The sequence below is a fragment of the Oreochromis aureus genome, linkage group 16 (genome assembly GCF_013358895.1).
Source record: "Oreochromis aureus strain Israel breed Guangdong linkage group 16, ZZ_aureus, whole genome shotgun sequence".
NCBI classification, from domain to species: Eukaryota; Metazoa; Chordata; class Actinopteri; order Cichliformes; family Cichlidae; genus Oreochromis; species Oreochromis aureus.
The window spans coordinates 186,712-199,850 of record NC_052957.1 but is presented as its reverse complement, the minus strand read 5'-3'; the positions used below and the strand labels follow the sequence as shown (position 1 = coordinate 199,850).

Genomic DNA, 13,139 nt, shown 5'->3' with positions numbered 1-13,139 from the left:
TCTCTAATGATAAAAATTTTATTTGTGAAGAAGTTCATGAAGTCATTACTAGTTAACGTTAAAGGGATTGTTGGCTCAGTAGAGCTCTGACTTTTTGTCAGCCTGGCTACAGTGCTGAAGAGAAACCTGGGGTTGTTCTTATTTTCTTCAATCAGTGATGAATAGTAAGATGTTCTGGCTTTATGGAGGCCTTTCTTATAAAGCAGCAAACTATTTCTCCAGGCTAAATGATGATCCTCTAAATTTGTGACACGCCATTTCCTCTCCAGCTTATGAGTTATCTGCTTTAGGCTACGTGTTTGAGAATTATACCACGGAGTCAGGTACTTGGATTTGAGGCCTTAGTTTTCACAGGAGCTACAGTATCCAGAGTCGTACGTAGTGAGGAGGTAAAATTATTAACAAGATAATCGACCTCTGTTGGGGTAGCGTTCAGATAGCTGCCCTGCTCTATGTTGGTACAGGGCATTGAAGATGATAACAGTGGGTGGATTATATTCTTAAACTTAGTTACAGCACTTTCAGAAAGACATCTACTTTGATAAAGTCTACTCTCCACTGCCGTGTAATCAATTATTGTAAATGTAAATGTTATCAGGAAATGATCAGACAGCAGAGGGTTTTCAGGAAACACTGTTAAATGTTCAGTTTTTATGCCATATGTTAAAACAAGATCTAGAGTGTGATTAAAGTGGTGGGTGGGTTCTTTTACATTTTGAGAGAAGCCAATTGAGTCTAATAACAGATTAAATGCCATGTTGAGGCTGTCATTTTAGCATCTACATGGATGTTAAAATCACCCACAATAATTATTTTATCTGAGCTGAGCACTAAATCAGATAAAAGTCTGAGAAATCAGAGAGAAACTCTGTGTAAGGCCCAGGTGGACGATAGATGATAACAAGTAAGACTGGTTTCTGAGTTTTACAGCTGGGGTGGACGAGGCTAAGCATCAGGCTTTCAAATGAATTAAAAGTCTGTCTGGGTCTTTGGTTGATTAATAGACTGGTGTGAAAAATTGCTGCCACACCGCCCCCTCGGCCTGTGCTTCGAGGTTTCTGGTAGTTAGAATGACTCGGGGGTGTTGATTCATTTAAACTAACATACTCATCCGGCTGCAACCAGGTTTCTGTAAGGCAGAGCAAATCGATTTGTTGATCAATTATTAAGTCATGTACTAACAGAGACTTGGAGGAGAGAGACCTAATATTTAATAATCCACATTTCACTGTTTTACTCTTTGGTTCAGATGTGGATACTGTATTGTTCTTTCTTTGTGATTTTTTATGTTTAAGTTGTTTATTGCTGGTTTTTAGTTTGTTTTTTGTCTCTTTGGGAGAATAGAATAGAATAGAATAGAATAGAATAGAATAGAATAGCCTTTATTGTCATTGTACAGGGTACAACGAAATTGGAGTGCCACTCCCTTGGTGCAAAATGCAATAATAAATATAAATGTAAAATATAAAAGGTACAATAAAACAAACGTAAGTACTCACCAAAAGTAAGTATGATATTTACAGGATAGCAGCATAATATAATGACAGTGACAGTATGGTATGGCTAAGCAGGTTCAATCGTTTTTGTGCTTATTTACAACGGTGATAGCTCTGGGAAAGAAGCTATCCCTGAATCTGTTTGTCCTGGTTTTATGTGACCTGTATCGTCGGCCTGACGGTAATAGTTCAAACAGTTGATTGCTGGGGTGAGAATGGTCCTTGATGATATTGCCAGCTCTGCTGAGGTACCGGGAGTTTGCAATGACCTCCAGGCTGGGCAGAGAGCAGCCAGTGATCTTCTGGGCTGTGTTGATGACCCTCTGCAGTACTTTCCTGTCTGCAGCTGAGCACCCTGCATACCATGTTGTTATGCCGTGCGTTAGGATGCTCTCTATGGTGGCTCTGTAGAATGTCACCAGCAGCCTCTCCTCCAGGTTGTTCCTCCTGAGCACTCTCAGAAAGTGGAGACGCTGCTGGGCCTTTTTTACCACCGCAGTGGTATTTGCAGTCCAGGAGAGATCATCAGAGATCTGCACGCCCAGAAACTTCATGGAGTGTACCCTCTCCACACGGTTCCCGTGAATGTAAAGTGGGGCCGGGTCTGCTCTGCCCTTCCTGAAGTCCAAGATGAGTTCTTTAGTTTTCGTGGTGTTCAGTTGGAGGTTGTTAACTGAACACCACTCAGTCAGTCTGTTGACCTCATCTCTGTAGTCCGACTCATCCCCCTTGAGATGAGTCCAACCACAGTGGTGTCGTCCATAAACTTTATGATGGTGTTTGAGAGATGGGTAGGGGAGCAGTCGGATGTGTGAGGCGTAAACAGGAGGGGACTCAGAACACATCCTTGTGGAGACCCGGTGCTGAGTGTGATGGTGCTGGACAGGTGGGGGCGAGTCTGACAGACTGTGGTCTGTTTGTCAGGAAGTCCTTGATCCAGAGGCAGATGGGGTGGAGAGTCCCAGGTGAGACAGTTTCTGGACCAGGATCTCCGGGATGATATGATTGAATGCTGAGCTGAAGTCCAGAAAGAGCATTCTCACATAGCTTCCTCGGTGCTCCAGGTGACTCAGCGCAGTGTGGGCGCTATGGTGATAGCGTCCTCGGTGGATCGATTAGTCCTGCAGGCAAATTGGTGGGGGTCCAAAGTGGGAGGCAGACTGGCCCTGATGTGCTGACAGACCAGTCTCTCAAAGCACTTCATCACTACAGGCGTAAGTGCAACAGGCCTGTAATCATTTGGGCTGACCACAGCTGTCTTCTTGGCGATGGGGATGATGGTGGAGGTTTTGAGGCAGGGTGGGACGGTGTTTAATGACAAGGAAAGGTTGAAGATTTTAGTGAAGACTCCGGTCAGTTCGTCAGCACATGCTCTGAGAACCTTTCCATGTATTCCATCAGGACCTGCCGCCTTCCTGGGATTCACTGACCTTAGAACACACCTCACTTGATGCTCCCTAAGTGTTAGTGTGCCGGTGCTGGGGGCGGGTGGAAGTGGTGTGACAGCTGAGGGTCTGGTCATCTCAAAGCAGGCGAAGAAACGATTTAGATCCTCAGCCAGCGAGGCATCAATCCTAGATGTCGCCTGGTTATTGCTTCTGTAGTTGGTAATGTGATTGATCCCCTGCCACATTTTTCTGGGGTCGTTGTCAGCAAAGTGATCTTCAATCCTCCTCCTATAGGCAGCCTTAGCTTTCCTGATGCCTCTACTCAGGTCTGCCCTGGCCGCCCCTATCGCAGCCCTGTCCCCTGACTTGAAGGCAGTGTTGCGGCTTTTTAGGAGGGATTGCACTTCGCTATTCATCCAGGGTTTTTGATTTGGAAACACCCTGACCCTTTTGTTGAAACAGTCTCAGTGGAGATGGGTTTTTGGGGGGGTAGCAAGAGGAGAGAAGCTGCAGAGAGGCGTGTAAGACTGCAACTCTGCTTCCTGGTCCCAACTCTGGATAGTCATATTTTGGGGGGTTTAATAAATTGGTCCATATTTCTAGAAATGAGAGCTGCTCCATCCAAAGTGGGATGGATGCCGTCTCTCCTAACAAGACCAGGTTTCCTCCAGAAGGTTTGCCAATTATCTATGAAGCCCACATCGTTTCTGGGACACCACCCAGACAGCCAGCAATTTAAGGAGAACATGTGGCTAAACATGTCACTCCTGGTCTGATTGGGGAGGAGTCCCACATTGTTTTGGCAAAGTTACACACCGATTCAATATTGATTTTAGTGACCTCCGATTGGTGTAACCGGATGTCATTACTGCCGACGTGAATTATGATCTTACTGTATTTACGTTTACCCTTAGCCAGCAGTTTTAAATTTCCTTCAATGTCGCCTGCTCTGGCCCCTGGAAGACAATTGACTATGGTTGACGGTGTCTCTAGCTTCACATGTCTGAGAACAGAATCGCCAACTGCCAGAGTTTGACCCCCGGCGGGTGTGTCGCCGAGTGGGGAAAACGGTTAGACACATGAACAGGTTGGTGGTGTACCTGGGGCTTCTGTTTAAGACTATGCTTCCTCCTCACCGTCACCCAGCTGCCCTCTTTCCCCAGCTGCTTGGGGTCTGCCGGGAAACAGCTAGCGGGGCCTACGCTATCTTCGGCTGCACCAGCTACAGGGGCCTGGCTAGCTACGGGTGAATGAAGGGTGCAAAGCCGAGTCTCCAATTCAGTAATCCTGGCCTCCAGAGCTGCAAATATGCTACATTTGTTACAGGTATCATTACTGCTAAAGGAGGCCGAGGAGTAGCTAAACATCTGACACAATGAGCAGGAAAGTGCAGGAGGGACAGGTGAAGTAGCCATGGTGCTAACGAGTCGGCTACGAGCTAAGCTAAGCTAGCGAAACAGTAAAGAGACTTTGGCTATAAATTAGGTAGTGAGCACACAGAAAGGGTGATTCAGCTGAAGCACGTGAAGATTATACTATGAAAAAGGGATGTGTCAAAAGATTTAAATTAAATTGCTAAGCAGAAAAGCTACTCAGAAACACCACTGTGTTTGAGCAGGAACAGGAAGTGATCATTGACTTGACCAAATTGAACAATTCTGTGAAAAGAGAAAGACACACGTTGCCATCAGTAGAGCACACCCTAGGACAGCTAGAGGGCGCAAAGTTGTTCTCAAAACTTGATGCTAACTCAGGATTTTGGTAAATACCTCTTCTCACAACCTTCATCACGCCATTTGGAAGGTATTGTTTCAATAGACTCTGTTTCGGCATATCCTCAGCCCCTGAGCATTTTCAAAAACGAATGTCTCAGCTTTTGGAAGGGCTGGATGGAGTTGTCTGCTAAATGGACGACATTTTGGTTTACACTGACACAAAGGCCCAGCACGACAAGAGACTAGTTGCAATCCTCACAGCAGCTCACAAAAGCAGGGGTGACATTGAAAAGTGAGAAATGTGAGTTTGCAAAAACCTCAATCAAGTTCCTCGGACAGATCATTGACAGTACAGGAGTCAAAGCAGACCCAGAAAAGTGAAAGCGGTCGGCAACATGGAGGCGCCCACCGATGTGGGTGGAGTGAGACAATTCCTAGGAATGATTAATCATCTAGGCAAGTACCTTCCCCACCTGGCAGAGAAAACACAGCCATTGAGAGAACTACTCTGTACCAAAAACGTGGTGTTGGAGTGAGGCTCGACAAACAGCGTTTGACAGCATTAAGTCAGAACTGAGTAAACCACCAAACTTGGCACTCTACAGTCCCAAAGCACAAACAACAGTATCTGCTGATGCATCCTCCTATGGACTGGCAGTGGTGCTACTTCAGAAACAAGAAGATCAATCAATCAATCAATCAATCAATCTTTGTTTATAAAGCACTTTTCATACAAAAAATGTAGCACAAAGTGCTTTACATGGTTCAAAGCACCCCACCCCACCCCACCTCCCACTCACTCTCCACACTCTCATTAACATAAACGATCATGAATACACACATCCCCCCCCCCCCCCCCCCCCCCACACACACACACGCACACTTAAAGAGTAAAATTGGGCTGGGTACGCATTACCCAAGTGAGGAAACACTACCACAGGGAGCCGTCTGCACCGGGAGCAGGTCACAGACTGCAGCCTCCAGGCTGGGCACACAGCAGGAGGGAGGCAAAGAAGCCCCCCAGCCAGGCTGAGAGGACCCACAGAGCCCCAGCAGCCATGGTCGATCACAGCCCCGGTGCAGAGAGCCCCCTCCGAGGAAACACTGGAGATATGACCTAATAAGAATATATACAGGATAAAGAGATAAAATAAATAAGAATGGGATACAATATAAATATAAATATAAATAGAGTAAGAAGATAAAAAATGAATAAGAATAAAATCAATAAATATTAGGTAAAACCTAAATTAATAATATAAATAGAATAACAGGATAGAATAAATAAGCATAAAATAAATAAACGTTAGGTGAAAGCTAAATTAAAAAGGTGGGTCTTGAGCCTGTTCTTAAAAACATGTACATTCTCTGTGGCCCTGAGCTCCCCCGGCAGGCTGTTGCACAGTCGAGGACCGAACCACTGAAAAGCTGCCTCTCCGTGAGTATGTGTCCTGACTTTAGGGACAATCAAAAGGCCAGTACCAGAGGACCTCAAGGTCCGCGACGGTTCATACGGTAAAAGCAGATCTGAAAGATAAGAAGGCCCAAGACCATTAAGACATTTAAAAACCAATAAAAGAACTTTAAAATCGATCCTGAAACACACGGGGAGCCAATGCAGTGATTCTAACACCGGTGTAATGTGGGCCCGCCCTCTGGTCTTCGTCAGCACACGAGCTGCAGAGTTTTGTAAAAGTTGTAAGGGTAAAATATTCTTTTTGGGGAGACCAGAGAGCAGGGCACTACAGTAATCAATGCGACTGGTAATGAAAGCATGCATCAACATCTCCGTGTTGGCCCGAGAGAGAATAGGGCGGACTCTGGCTATGTTTTTTAGATGATAAAATCCAATTTTGGTTACATGTTTAATATGTGGGATAAAACCAAGCTCAGAGTAAAAAATAACACCCTGGTTTTTCACTTGTAGTGAAGGACATAGTGAAAATGCCTGTAATTTAGACAAGAGTTTCTCTCTCTGAGCCTCAGGACCGATGATTAAAACTTCAGTTTTGTCCTGGTTAAGCTGTAAAAAGTTTTCTGCCATCCAAGATTTTATATCTAGAATACAGTTAAAAAGGGCATCCATTGGTCTGGTGTCATCAGGAGACACGGAGATGTACAGCTGAGTGTCATCAGCGTAACTGTGGAAGTTCACTCCATGCCTCCTGATGACACTGCCAAGAGGGAGCATATACAAACTAGAAAGCGAAAATTTCAGAAGAAATTTTATGTGTGCCTATGCCGCTGCTAATCACTGTAGTTGCCATTCATACGGCTACAGAGAGCAAAACTCAGAAGAGCAGCCATTCTCCACCATGAACTATGGTAAAACAAACACCGCTCACGCTTCACAGATGACAGCTTACAGTTTTGTGTAAAGATGAAGTTACTTCATTACAGCGCCCGATTTGCAGACGCTGTGCACACAGGTTCATGAGCAGAAGTCCCATTGTACCACGGCAGATCCGACAATGTTTGCATGAACACGCTTTGAAGCATTACATTATGGACCACTTTTCACACATGCATTCACTTTTTGTTTTTGTTATTTTTACACAGTGTTCTGAATTATGAACAATGGTCTACAGCCAATCTTGTGTATTATTATACAAACTTTGGTTGTAAGATTCAGATAACTATTTAATAAAAGCTAAATATTTTATATGAGAGTAAGAAAGAAAAGTATATCTTTGTGTCCACCTTTCTCTGTTAATGCCCTAGCTGCCCCCAAAAGCTTTGCTAGATCCGCCCCTGCACAGTTACCAGCTGTCAGCTACACAAAAAAAGGAGCTTGGTCTTTGTCTCTCAGAAACAACTCATAACTTCCCTTCAACTCATTCATGTCACCTAAAGTGTAAACCTGTTTCTCCATCACCAGTTCAGCTCTGATGATTCAGTAAGGACATCTCCTGATTTCATCTTCATGCTCCAGCAAACATCAGCTGATACTAGAAATTAAAATCAAAAGAATTCTAACAACAGCTGATCAAGCTTAAACGTGCTGCTGTTGTTTAGCGCGATAAATAAGAGCGAACAGCCGATCATTGATCAGTTTCATGATTGACGCTTTCAACACGCGAGAGAATGACAGGGAGGCTTCAGAACGACAGAATAAATCATAATGTTTTCTCTGAATGTGGGACGATTCCGTTTGTACAGCACGGCAACTCTATGAACTAACCCTAATGAATAAAATAAAGTCCAACGTCAGTAACTTAGTGCGCACACAGCTTTATATAAACTCCGTGGCAGTACGATTGTAAAGGTCAACGAAAATAAATTACACCTAAACTCGGTTTATATCTGACCCAAATAGAGTGCAGTTCATAACTTCTTACCTGAAATTCAGTTCACCTCACGCTCCTGCCTTCGGTTTCCAGCATCATCGGCCCATATAAACGAAAAATAAGTCCAGCTAAAACACATACTGTCGGCGAGCGACCGGTGCTGGCACGAGTTTCACCCGCCTCAATATAAGCCAAGCCTGGGTGCTTTTTCACGAAGGGTCGCTAGCGGCGCTAGCTAACTATGCTAGCGGCGCTAGCTAGCTAGCCGACTATCAGCAACACATAAGAGAACTGCTGCTAAATAAACTACACCTAAACTCGGTTTATATCTGACCCAAATAGAGTGCAGGTCATAACTTCTTACCTGAAATTCAGTTCACCTCACGCTCCTGCCTTCGCTTTCCCTGATCCACGATTGACCTCTGCGTTAGCAAACACCGTTGATCGGCGGTCGCGGCATGTCCTTCCTGTCATACACCGTGGATAGCTGCCCACTGTTGTAGCTCCGCATTATAGCACCACCAAACAACTCAGTTATTTTTCCACATCCAGCTGTAACTCCGATTCTGTGCGAGCATTTGCGAGACCGGGAGGTGAAAGGAGAGAGAGAGTCCTCGCTGTCCATTTGCAGCCAAGTCGCGGCAGCTAGCTAGGTAGCCGGCTAGCTGTCAGGCAGGACCGAGGTCGTCAGAGCACTGGCTAATATGGGATGTCTTGATAAAACAAGCAGATATTTGAAGTTTACACACCTACATTCTCGCCTGAAAATATCTTAAAAGTTTATTTTGTGACCTAGAAACACTAATAAAAGACATATAAAACGAAGTGGTGGCCGCCATTGTTTAACTCGGCAGAGGTGTGCTATGAATTGTGGGATATGGAGTTTTCCACCAAGCATAGAAGCCATTGTGTTTACCGTAACTATTCAATGGTTCGCGCAACCTTAAAACCTCAATGGTTCCTGAAAGCAGCGAGGCTGTGCGCGCCATTGATATTGTCATCATTACGGTATCCAAATAAGGGTAGACAGGCTGTACCACTCCCGGCATACCACTAGAGAGAGAAAACACACCACAAATGAAGTTTGAAATTTGTTTCAATGGGACCAAAAGATGGCGCCAACACACCACAAATGAAGTCTGTTTATTTGGCGCCAAAAGATGAATTGGCCTAAATTTGCACTAAAATATTAATATTTAAAAAACTATAAAAGTCATAAACACCAAAAGTCATGACATAATAGTCCAGCTCCAGCCGCACAAAATGATCTAACATATGTAACCCTAATGTCAAAACTGTTCGGCAGAGGAGCGGGAAAATTTTCACTAAAATATTAATATTTAAAAACTATAAAATTCATAAACACCAAAAGTCATAGCACACCATTCCAGATCCGGCCGCACAAAATGAGGTAACATATATGAAGCTTGTCTCAAAACTGCGGGGCGAGATTCGCTGCAAAATTTCAGGCGGAAACTGGAGAATAATAATAATAATAATAAATCCGACGAATAGTAATATGTGTGCCTCTTGGCATAGGCACACATAACTAGAAAGCGAAAATTTCAGAAGAAATTTTATGTGTGCCTATGCCGCTGCTAATCACTGTAGTTTGCCATTCATACGGCTACAGAGAGCAAAACTCAGAAGAGCAGCCATTCTCCACCATGAACTATGGTAAAAACAAACACCGCTCACGCTTCACAGATGACAGCTTACAGTTTTGTGTAAAGATGAAGTTACTTTGTACAGCGCCGATTTGCAGACGCCAGCACACACAGGTTCATGAGCAGAAGTCCCATTGTACCACGGCAGACCCGACAATGTTTGCATGAACACACTTTGAAGCATTACATTATAGACCACTTTTCACACATGCTTGGTGTACCCACACAGGCAGCTGTAGCTTTTCAACTCATAGCCCCACACACACCCAAAAAACAGCCAAGAGAGCACAGACTTTACACCCGTGGGTCCACCTCCCCTGCAGCGGCACTGCAGACCACGCCCCGACACACACATCAAACACATAAAATAAATATTTATGCACTTTCGCATTCACTTTTTGTTTTTTGTTATTTTTACACAATGTTCTGAATGATGAACAATGGTCTACAGCCAATCTTGTGTATTATTATACAAACTTTGGTTGTAAGATTCAGATAAGCGTTTAATAAAAGCTAAATATTTTATATGAGAGTAAGAAAGAAAAGTATATCTTTATGTCCACCTTTCTCTGTTAATGCCCTACCTGGCCCCCTGGCAAAAGCTTTGCTAGATCCGCCCCTGCACAGTTACCAGCTGTCAGCTACACAAAAAAAGGAGCTTGCTGTTTACAGGGAGTGCAGAATTATTAGGCAAATGAGTATTTTGTCCACATCATCCTCTTCATGCATGTTGTCTTACTCCAAGCTGTATAGGCTCGAAAGCCTACTACCAATTAAGCATATTAGGTGATGTGCATCTCTGTAATGAGAAGGGGTGTGGTCTAATGACATCAACACCCTATATCAGGTGTGCATAATTATTAGGCAACTTCCTTTCCTTTGGCAAAATGGGTCAAAAGAAGGACTTGACAGGCTCAGAAAAGTCAAAAATAGTGAGATATCTTGCAGAGGGATGCAGCAGTCTTAAAATTGCAAAGCTTCTGAAGCGTGATCATCGAACAATCAAGCGTTTCATTCAAAATAGTCAACAGGGTCGCAAGAAGCGTGTGGAAAACCAAGGCGCAAAATAACTGCCCATGAACTGAGAAAAGTCAAGCGTGCAGCTGCCAAGATGCCACTTGCCACCAGTTTGGCCATATTTCAGAGCTGCAACATCACTGAGTGCCCAAAAGCACAAGGTGTGCAATACTCAGAGACATGGCCAAGGTAAGAAAGGCTGAAAGACGACCACCACTGAACAAGACACACAAGCTGAAACGTCAAGACTGGGCCAAGAAATATCTCAAGACTGATTTTTCTAAGGTTTTATGGACTGATGAAATGAGAGTGAGTCTTGATGGGCCAGATGGATGGGCCCGTGGCTGGATTGGTAAAGGGCAGAGAGCTCCAGTCCGACTCAGACGCCAGCAAGTTGGAGGTGGAGTACTGGTTTGGGCTGGTATCATCAAAGATGAGCTTGTGGGGCCTTTTCGGGTTGAGGATGGAGTCAAGCTCAACTCCCAGTCCTACTGCCAGTTTCTGGAAGACACCTTCTTCAAGCAGTGGTACAGGAAGAAGTCTGCATCCTTCAAGAAAACAGGATTTTCATGCAGGACAATGCTCCATCACACACGTCCAAGTACTCCACAGCGTGGCTGGCAAGAAAGGGTATAAAAGAAGAAAAACTAATGACATGGCCTCCTTGTTCACCTGATCTGAACCCATTGAGAACCTGTGGTCCATCATCAAATGTGAGATTTACAAGGAGGGAAAACAGTACACCTCTCTGAACAGTGTCTGGGAGGCTGTGGTTGCTGCTGCATGCAATGTTGATGGTGAACAGATCAAAACACTGACAGGATCCATGGATGGCAGGCTTTTGAGTGTCCTTGCAAAGAAAGGTGGCTATATTGGTCGCTGATTTGTTTTGTTTTTGTTTTTGAATGTCAGAAATGTATATTTGTGAATGTGGAGATGTTATATTGGTTTCACTGGTAAAATAAATAATTGAAATGGGTATATATTTGTTTTTGTTAAGTTGCCTAATAATTATGCACAGTAATAGTCACCTGCACACACAGATATCCCCTAAAATAGCTAAAACTAAAACTACTTCCAAAAACTTTCAGCTTTGATATTAATGAGTTTTTGGGTTCATTGAGAACATGGTTGTTGTTCAATAATAAAATTATTCCTCAAAAATACAACTTGCCTAATAATTCTGCACTCCCTGTATTTGTCTCTCAAAAATAGTTCATAACTTCCTTCAACTTATTCATGTCACCTAAAGAGTAAACCTGTTTCTCCATCACCAGTTCAGCTCTGATGATTCAGTAAGGACATCTGCCGTTTTTACAGCTGTGGCTCCAGCAAACATCAGCTGATACCAGAAATTAAAAGCAAATGAATTCTAACAACAGCTGATCAAGCTTAAACGTGCTGCTGTTGTTTTGCGCGATAAACAAACAAGAGAGAAACGCCGATCATTGATCAGTTTCATGACTGAAGTTTCAACAGGCGAGAGAATGACAGGGGAGGCTGTCATAAAGTTCAACATGCGCACACAGCTGTATAGAAACTCGGTCGTGCTAGCTAGAACGCAGTACGAGTTATTGTAAGTGATTGAAAAAGTCAGCACAACGAAAATAAACTCCACCTAAACTCGGTTTATATCTGACCGAAATAGAGTGCAGTTCATAACTTCTTACCTGAAAGTCAGTTCACCTCACGCTCCTGCCTTCGCTTTCCCTGATCCACGATTGACCTCCGCGTTAGCAAACACCGGTCGCCTGCCTCGTATGTCTCATTCGCGGCATGTCCTTTCTGTCATACACCGATGGATAGCTGCCCACTGTTGTAGCTCCGCGTTATAGCACCACCAAACAACTCAGTTATTTTTTCCACATCCAGCTGTAACTCCGATTCTATGCGAGCATTTGCGAGAGACCGGGGAGGTGAAACGACAGAGAGAGTCCCCTCGCTATCCATTTGCAGCCAAGTGCGGCAGCTAGCTAGGTAGCCGGCTAGCTGTCAGGCAGGACCGACGTCGTCAGAGCACTGTCGCTAAATATGGGATGTCTTGATAAAACAAGCAGATATTTGAAGTTTACACACCTACATTCTCGCCTGAAAATATCTTAAAAGCTTATTTTGTGACCTAGAAACACGAATAAAAGACATATAAAACGCGAAGTGGTGGCCGCCATTGTTCACTCTGTAGAGGCGTGCTATGAATTGTGGGATATGGAGTTTTCAACACAAGGATAAATCTTTTCGGCTGTACTACTCCCGGTATACCACTAGAGAGAGCCAAGACACCACAAATGAAGTCTGTTTATTTGGCGCCAAAAGATGAATTGGCCTAAATTTGCACTAAAATATTAATATTTAAAAACTATAAAAGTTATAAACACCAAAAGTCATAACATAATAGTCCAGCTCCAGCCGCACAAAATGATCTAACATATGTAACCCTAATGTCAAAACTGTTCGGCAGAGGAGCGCGGAAAATTTTCACTAAAATATTAATATTTAAAAACTATAAAATTCATAAACACCAAAAGTCATAGCACACCATTCCAGATCCAGCCGCACAAAATGAGGTAAC

General features: G+C 43.8%; 1 pseudogene; it reads right to left on the bottom strand.

Annotated features, from left to right (window-relative positions):
* Nucleotides 1-3,464: 3,464 nt before the first annotated feature.
* Nucleotides 3,465-4,299, bottom strand: LOC120433617 (annotated as a pseudogene).
* Between the last annotated feature and the right edge of the window lie 8,840 nt (nt 4,300-13,139).